The sequence below is a fragment of the Camellia sinensis genome, chromosome 2 (assembly GCF_055761805.1).
Source record: "Camellia sinensis isolate YWXY chromosome 2, ASM5576180v1, whole genome shotgun sequence".
NCBI classification, from domain to species: domain Eukaryota; kingdom Viridiplantae; phylum Streptophyta; class Magnoliopsida; order Ericales; family Theaceae; genus Camellia; species Camellia sinensis.
Window position 1 is genome coordinate 143,745,421 of NC_138962.1, and position 8,482 is coordinate 143,753,902.

The following is an 8,482-nucleotide window of genomic DNA, read 5'->3' on the forward strand; positions in this document are numbered from 1 at the left end:
TTCGGTCGGTTTGGTCGGTCCTTCCAGTTATTCTTTCACCCCTAATCACCACCCTAGCAACTTAGAGTTGTGATCAGAGAAAGAGAGAGAGCCACATTCTAGGGTTTCAGAAGAGGACTAGGGCTATTGTGCTGGTCTAAGGAAGGGGTTAGGGTATCGTGGTGGTCTAGATAGGGGCTAGGACTAGTGGTGTTGTGATGGATGCAACAGAAATACGGCTAGAAGAATGCTTTGGATATGGAGTGGGGGAGTATTCTAGGGTGTCATGGTGATTTGTGATAGTGTGACTGTCATAACCCAAACCCGTCCCTATAGGTTTAGCATCATGATTGGCCAGTAATCTTAGATTACGTACGACCTCAATTAACAAATTCAATTTGAGTATAAATTATGGGGCTTAACGGAAGCAATATAAGACTTGCAAATAAACCATTGAGTTGTGCTTATATGAAAAGATCTCATACTACAATTGTGCAACCATTCTATAAGTACATACAAAAGTTAAAAACATCCATTCCCTCCAACAAAACTCTACAATTATAATTAAGCAAAAACCCCAATACAAAAACCAATCAAAAATCTCAAAATACAAGTACATATAAAAAAATAAAAAAATAAAAAAAACAGGGGAAGGGGGGAGGAGGGGGTTTAACTTTGCTTGGCTCCACTCAAGCCCAAGCTGGCTCCTTCTCGGAAGCTCTACGAAAGGCTGACAATGGGGTGACTCCGAGGCAATATCTATCCTTGATGCTCAACTTGCTCACCTACATACACAGATAAATAGTGAGCAAGGGTCTAGTGAGTAATAACAGAATAAAGGAGTTAAAATGAATGAAGTTTAGTATCATTTCAAATATAATTCACAATGATCTACGTTTTCTCAATTTCAATAATCAATACAATAACAATTTACGAGACACACCCATGAAGCAACAATATTTCAATATCAATGGACCGCAAGGGTCGATACAATGGACCACGAGGGCCAATAACAATGGACCACGAAGGTCTAACATCAGAGATCTTTGTGTTTCAATTAATCCAATAGCCCTGGTATTGTTTCTCTTAGCAAGGGTCTATAATCAATGGTCATGGTATTGTTTCTCCCAGGCAGGGATAATCAATGGTCGTGGTATTGTTTCCCCTAAGCAAGGGCCTATAATCAATGGATGCCACAAATACATTTTTAAAAGGGGACTTCATTCATTCATAAGAAAATAACGTTTCAATAAACCATTCCAGCAGTCATATATCGATTTCGAAAATAACATAGCAGTGAACATATCTTTATAAAGTTACTACTCATAGTGGGTTCTATTGATGCTAGGTCTCAGACGTCCACCTATACAAAACACATAACAAATATACAATTGAAGCACCATTTGATAACCATTTCATTTTAATTCAACTCTCCTTATGGGTTTCTAACTCATTCCATGATTATATGAGTTCACTTGGTGCCTAAGAGTACTTGAAATGATATAACGATGCAAGTATGCACTTAAAAGAGTTAGTCAAAATTTGCTGAAAATAGGGTCTTCGCTCGAGCGCAATTTTGGTTGCTTAAGTGGTCTACAAAACTCTGTAAAAGTACTAGTTGCTTGATTTTTAGGCTCGAGCCAATTTTCTGTCACTTGAGCCATGAGTAATGCAAAACAAGGTTCACTCGAGCACAACTTTTGCTGCTTGAGCCACCATGCAATTGTCTATAAAACTTTTGAGAGCTTAACTTTTACGCTCGAGCGCCACTTCCTGCGCTCGAGCGAACTGGTCGAATTCTGAAATTTTCAGAATTGTGTTTGAAGCTCAAACTTGCAATTCAATGGTTCAAACTTTGCATGGTTAGTACAAAAACATGGAAAAATATTATAGAACATGAAAACACTTTCACTTTGAAACCAATTGTCCAAAATCATGATCCATTTCTCAAATTTGAACTCAAACTTTAAGTTATAAAGCATGCATGTCTTAACTTGAATTCTCTTCTTTTCAAAAGACAACAAGATGGCATAACATGTATAAAAACATGGAAAACCTTCAAGTTCATGCCTTCAAGACCTCACGCATGTATGAAATTCAAGAAATCTTAACTCAAAAATGAAGAATCATGCATGCGTGTACATAATTCAACTCAATTCTTCCAATTCGAGGTAATTCATGCCTCTATTGCACAATTTCATGTAAACAAACTCAAAACTAGATGAATTCAACTTCTACATGTTTTCTCTACAAAGATTTACTATAAAAAAAATTGGGTTTTTATGGCCTCACATCAACAACATACAGTAAATGCAAGCCATGGTTTCTTATTTTTATGACTTGCCTTTCTTGCATGTCGTAAATAATTTCCCAACCATGACATGTCTATAGCGCATGTCGTGAATGCTAATAACAATGATTTTTTAACGAATTGCAATGTTAGCCATAAATAATAAAACTTTTTATGGCGTGCATATGGCATGCCGTAAATACATCAACTATACACGACACGCGTATACCTGCTGTTAAAAATATTGAACATTTCACGACACACAAAAAGCCAACTGTTAAAAATTACACTTTCCTTGACGTCCAAAAAGCCAGTCGTTTAAAATATTAAGCTTTTCACGACGTGCAATTGCTATTGTGAAAGGGACGACCGGGAAAAAAAAATAGCGCCAAAATAAAAATTTGAGCGCCAAACACCAAAAAAATTTAAAAAAAAAAAAGAATCAAAAGCCCAACTTTTTAGCCCCAACATCAATCTTTTAAAAAAAAAAAAAAAAAAAAAAAAAAAAAAAAAAAAAAAAAACTCAAAGCATTTTATGTGCAGTAAGGAGAGCAACAAAGAAGAAGAGACACGGATGAATCCTTTATCTCCATCACCATACCTCACATTTCTTCCTTGACCCCCTAACCCTAACCCTAATTTCTTCTATTCTCATCTCCACCACCATCCCTCTTCCACAACCACCACCAACTTAATCACTTCACCACCGCCACCTTCGCGTCTACCGCAGTCTCCCGATCTCCCAACCGCTCTCTCAACACTCAAACACCTCATCCATTTCTCTGAAACCACGCTTCACTCCGTCTCCACTCTCCTCCCCACCACCGCCCTTTACCCCTGCCCTTTCAATTTCCACCACCGCCTTCCACCAAAATCCCTCTTCCGCCACTCCCTCCAATGCCGTTCTTCCCGTTCCCAGTTCTTAACCTCAACCCCCTCCTACTCCAATCACTCCGCTACCCTTACACTCTCAAACCCTCCCGACAACTCTTCAATTAGAACCACTTCCTTCAAACCATACACCATACCAACTCCGACCTCTGCTTCTCCCTCGATGATTTTTGTGACTTCGACCCCATTTTTTTCTACCGTAATTGCCCCAGTGTAGTTAACTCTGCCGATTGAGATAGTTTGAGCTGAACCTTCACTCTCCCAGGTATTCTATCGACTCAGTGTGCAAATTTTGTAGGCAGTGATAATAGTGAAATTAAGGTTTTAGGGATTGTGTTAGGCTTCTTCCTTCAGAGTTATGGCTTGTTGGTTTTGATTTATTCTCATTCTATATTCAGTTCGTATCTGCAGTTGATTTGGTTTTGTAGCTCAGAATACATTGTTTTTTTTTTTTTTTTTTACACTTTTTTTTATTCAATTCCAATGTTTTGCTGCTCAATTTTTGTTGATTTGTTTGTTCACAATTGCGTTTGATCTGGTTTTGTGGATCACAATTCTTTGGTTTTGGTTTATTGTAATTAAATTAATTTCTTCGGATTTAATATTTGCTAGTCAAAAGAGTTTTGGATCTTAATCTTATGATTACAATTACTTGTAATTGTATTTCCAAGTTTTATTAAAGTCGTATTTCATGGTAAAGTTAACTTTGCTCATATCTCATATCTCCTTCAATCTACGAAATGTGGAACTTAAAACAAACATGTGCTTAGGGCCCACAGAGCTAGATTGGTTTCCAATTTCTGAGAAAACACAGTTTTGTGCTCATCTGAGAGGTTCTCTCCTCCAACTTCGGAAATCCGTTTTAGGTATTCATGCTTCCCAGTAGTTGCCCATGTCGCTTGCTTATTTGAATTTCGTGTTAAACGAAATGCCTTCCATTTTTTCCATATATATATTTAGAACATATATTTTTATTACACCATGCTAATTGAACAATTGGTTGTTCTCATTATGGTTATCCAAGAGATATTCAGACTGACCATTTTTGTTATCACACCTTGGGTGCTCATAAGTAGGTTATTGGGGGTGGATGGTGAAAGTTTAATTAAGACTGGATAAGTGTAGTGGATGGATCTTTAGTGTAATTTTTCAACAAATATGATGTAGAACAAGTGGGGATAACCTTTACCATTCAATAGGGGTTCTTAGGGGCTGAATTTAATAAGTTGATGTGGCTGAAATTTTGGTAAAGTTATGAGGTTTTTAGGTTTTGTATGCGGGTGGCAAAAGGATAGGGTTTTGGAGCTTTAATTAGGCATGGAAGATGATGGTTTATGATCCCAGCCTCTTCAGGAGCTTGTTGAGGTGCTTTTGAATCATTAACTGTAATTTATGCACTCTTAATAATGTAGTTGTTCGTAACATTGGGTTGATTGTTATTGTCTTCCAGTAATCATAACTCATTCTAATTTTAATGTTTTTAATATTTTAAAACAATGCCGCATGGGAAAAAAATGATTTGATGGTAAGAATTTCTGTGTATGTAAGAATTTTCCACGAGGAAGCAGCAAGGTCTCCACTTAAAATTGAAATGCAGTGCTGTGCAGAAGAAAAAGGCAGCTGCAATGTGCATCGATTTTCATAGATCTGTTCCTCAATAGGACACAAATTACTCAGGGTCTAAGCAAGGTAAATTTTGATAAATCCTAATAAAAGGGCATCTTTAGAACTGATTAGTTAAAGGCATCACAATATAATACATATCACAAACTTATGAAGATCTTTTTTGATAAATTTTTTTTTTTTTAAATTTCAAACGGAATCCTATATGGGGCTCATGAGATGTTTATAATGCTTTTTTTCATGTTGCAGATTATTTTTTAAGGAGGTTGCTCTTTGATATATATCTTTTACTCTCTTTTGGTTACCTTACCTTCTTTGTTGATGTTTTTCATTTTCTTTATCATATGTTTGTATGCAATATCATGTTTGGTCCAGATATGTGTGGCTATAGCACCAAGAAAGTACATGCTATTCTTTATCATATGTGTTTTTCAGTGTTTTTATTATATTTTTTCTTTTTAAAATTTTTCATAATGACCAAACTGCTTATTGATGAAGCCTGAAGATTGGGATGACAAAATTCTATCCTGATCCTGAAGATAAGAAACTAAACATAGTGAACATTTAGTTAATAATTCATTTTATTTTTCCCTAAATTTATTTGACAACTAAGAATATAGGGTCGACAGTTCGGTTGAACATTTTCTTGTTTTGATAGGGTTATGATGATATCCCAAAGGAGATACCACATCCTGATGCCAAAAAGGTATTCATTTAAAATTTTGTTCAGTATCATATACTCACGTTTGAAATTCTTGATGGAAGTAATGTAGTCACTAATTAAGATGGTTTTCAAAGAGCAAATAAGGTATGTAAAATGAATTTGGTGTATTGAAGCATTTGTATGGTCTATTATCACTATTATTTACTATGCACATAAATATGTGCTTACTTTGGCTTTAAATGTCTACATGTCATTAGTATAACTTATTTTTCATTGAAACAAACATCCACTAATGATTATTTTTGTTTTTGGTAACAATAAAATTTTATGGACTTGGCTTGGGGGATGTTGCTGCCACAAAGAACAGCTTTGGATATAATCAAAATGAGAAAGGTTTGTACTTTACACACATGGGTAAATTTTCTATGGCATTGTTAATTACCTTAATTTTGTCTTTAATTTATTAGCTTATTTTATGTTTGCTTTCATGATAGTTACATAATGAGAATGAAACTAGGAATAGTGGATCTAACTTGAACAATGCCAAATGCAGATTGTTGAATTGGGATGGGGCAAAGGTGGTGGTTGCGGAAAACACAATTGCATCAACAGATTCTAAACAATTGAAACAACTCTTTACCAAACCCATGTGTAGACACTCCATTTTTGACGGACCTTACAACTTGGACATCCTCGCATGCACACCCGATGATGAGTTTATATGCTCGCCAAGTGCTCGAAGTCCTCAGCGGAATGCCACAACTTTGAGCCTTTCAAACCCTGTACCTTTGTTGTCCCAGTTTTGGACCAAGCCTAGCTTTTCCAGCCTGTAGCCTCTAGTGGCCTACCGGCCACCACTTTTGGGCTGTCGACCATCACTTTTAGGCTGCCGGCCACTGATGTGGCCTGCTGGCCATCAGTGTATTTGCAGATATTTTATACCAGTTGTGCTAGTTGTTTGCACAAATGCATGCATCTATCCCCACGTGTAGGGTTGGATTTCCTTGAGGGAATTTCATGTTTTCAATACATAGAAGGCCCATATCTCATGTTTTAAGGATAGAAAATTTTGAGATAAAAATTTTTCCTCTCTCTCTCTCTCTCTCTCTACCAAATCTCTATACTTTTGCCTACAATTCTTCAACCTTTTCCTATACGCCCTTAACCAAATCTCTCCATCTTTCAGCTGAGGTACTTTTGAGCTTGGTTTGAGCTCTAAAAGGTGTGTTAACTTGGTTTTGTTACTTGGAATTGCTTCTTCTCTTCAAGAGGTATAAGGCTTTACCTATTTGCTTGCTTTCTCTACTACTTTTTCTACTGTTTTTCCATTGTTTTGGGCTGTCAAAACTCTGTGTTTTGGGGGCTAAAGCTTGGGTTTAAGGCCATTAAAGGTTGAGGGGTTGATTGCCCTTCTTTGTACCTTGTTTTGGAGGCCTTTGTTCTTATGTTTCCCACCTTTTTACTATCTTTTTCCAAGCCTTTAAGCATTGATTTTCAGAGCTTTGTCAATGGCCAAATTCATGTTTTGAAGTTCAAATTTCGAGGGGTTAGCCTCCCCTCCTTGTGTCTTGCTTACTAGACTAGTTGGTGCCATATTTTAGCATATTAATCTAGCTATTTTTAACTCAATTCTAGCAAGTTTTAGGACTTGTTTTAACCTGTTTTAGCACTTTTTTGGGCTGTTAGTTATATTTGAGCTTTGTTTTGCATGCTTGTAGTGTAATAGTCCTCATAAGCTTGGTGTTTTAGGCCTTAAACATCATCTTGTTTGAGTTGATAGCATTTATTTACTAATAATCTCTGCAACCTCCCTCTTTTCTTGGCATTTTGTTTTGCTCTGAAAGTGGTTCAAACAACTTGTTTGTCGAAAGCATGAGATTGAGATGTCATGCTTAATGGTTTAATCCCTTTGGAGTTCATTACCAATGGTATGATGTCTCTTTCATGCCTAAAACAACACTTAGTTTGAGCCTTCTTTCTATTTAGAGGACTTAAACTCACCATTGGACTCAATGAACTAAGGAATGGTTGGTAATTAAAATCGAGAAACTAAAACTTGGGACTAAAATGGCACAAGATAATAACTTGGTTGTGTTCAATCGGACATTAATTGAACACATGCAAACTTGAACCATTTCATACTCATTAGTGATGAAATGATTCAAGGTTCCAAGGTCACCACTTCCCTTGATCATTCATGAAAGGAATGAGGTTTGTGTCTTGTTTTGCATTTATTAAACTTGCACAGTTGGTTTCACAAGCCATCATACAACGAAATTGCATCTATTGATGGTTTGTGAACCGAACTTGCTACTCGTTTGATTTGCTCATAAAAAGGAGGGGTGAGTTGTGCAAACAAACCCTTGAAATACCCTGTATATGCTCTGTTTGTCCTCTGTTGTAGCAAGATGAATCTATGCAGCAATGGCCGGCAAGCCACTTTTTATGGCCGGTAGGTGGCCGGCAGACCGCCCTTGATGGCCGGCCGGCCAACAATCCTCATCACTGGCCGACCGGCCACTGGTGCAAAATTTAGCAGTGAGTTTGCAAGGCAGAGTAGAGTGAGCAACAGTGTTGGTGTTCAACTGTGTAAACAGAGGCATTCAGAAGCAAAACAGTGGTCTTTTCGATTGGAAACCGAGCACGTGCATGAACATTCCTCGTTTCCCGAGGCATAGTAATTAGTTGTGTAGTTTAATTACTTATTTTAATTGCACTTGTGTTGTAATTATTTAATTAGTTAGTTAAATAGTTAGTTAATTCAAGTGTTGTAATAACTAGTTAAGTAGTTTAACTAGTTTATTCATTTTGGTTTGTAATAATTAGCTTAATTAGCTTTAGCTTAGCTTAGTTAGCTAGCTTAGCTTAGCTTATTCATTCGGACTCTCCTTTGTGAGAGCACAATGTAATAATGTGTATGTCTTCCAACCCCATGTCTTTCTCCCTTTTATTTACTAGCTTATGATGGTTAGTTTAGGGACATTACGTTTCAATTAGCATTCTCCATGTTTGCATCCATTTGTTAACTGCATTGT

At 36.7% G+C, this 8,482-nt stretch overlaps 1 long non-coding RNA gene across 1 annotated transcript; it reads left to right on the forward strand.

Annotated features, from left to right (window-relative positions):
• The first annotated feature begins 2,808 nt into the window (after positions 1–2,808).
• On the forward strand, positions 2,809–7,908 carry LOC114313597 (uncharacterized). Its single transcript, XR_014361667.1, has 4 exons — positions 2,809–3,425; positions 5,442–5,489; positions 5,815–5,840; positions 6,001–7,908. It is a non-coding gene; the product is annotated as an uncharacterized LOC114313597 (long non-coding RNA).
• Positions 7,909–8,482: the final 574 nt, after the last annotated feature.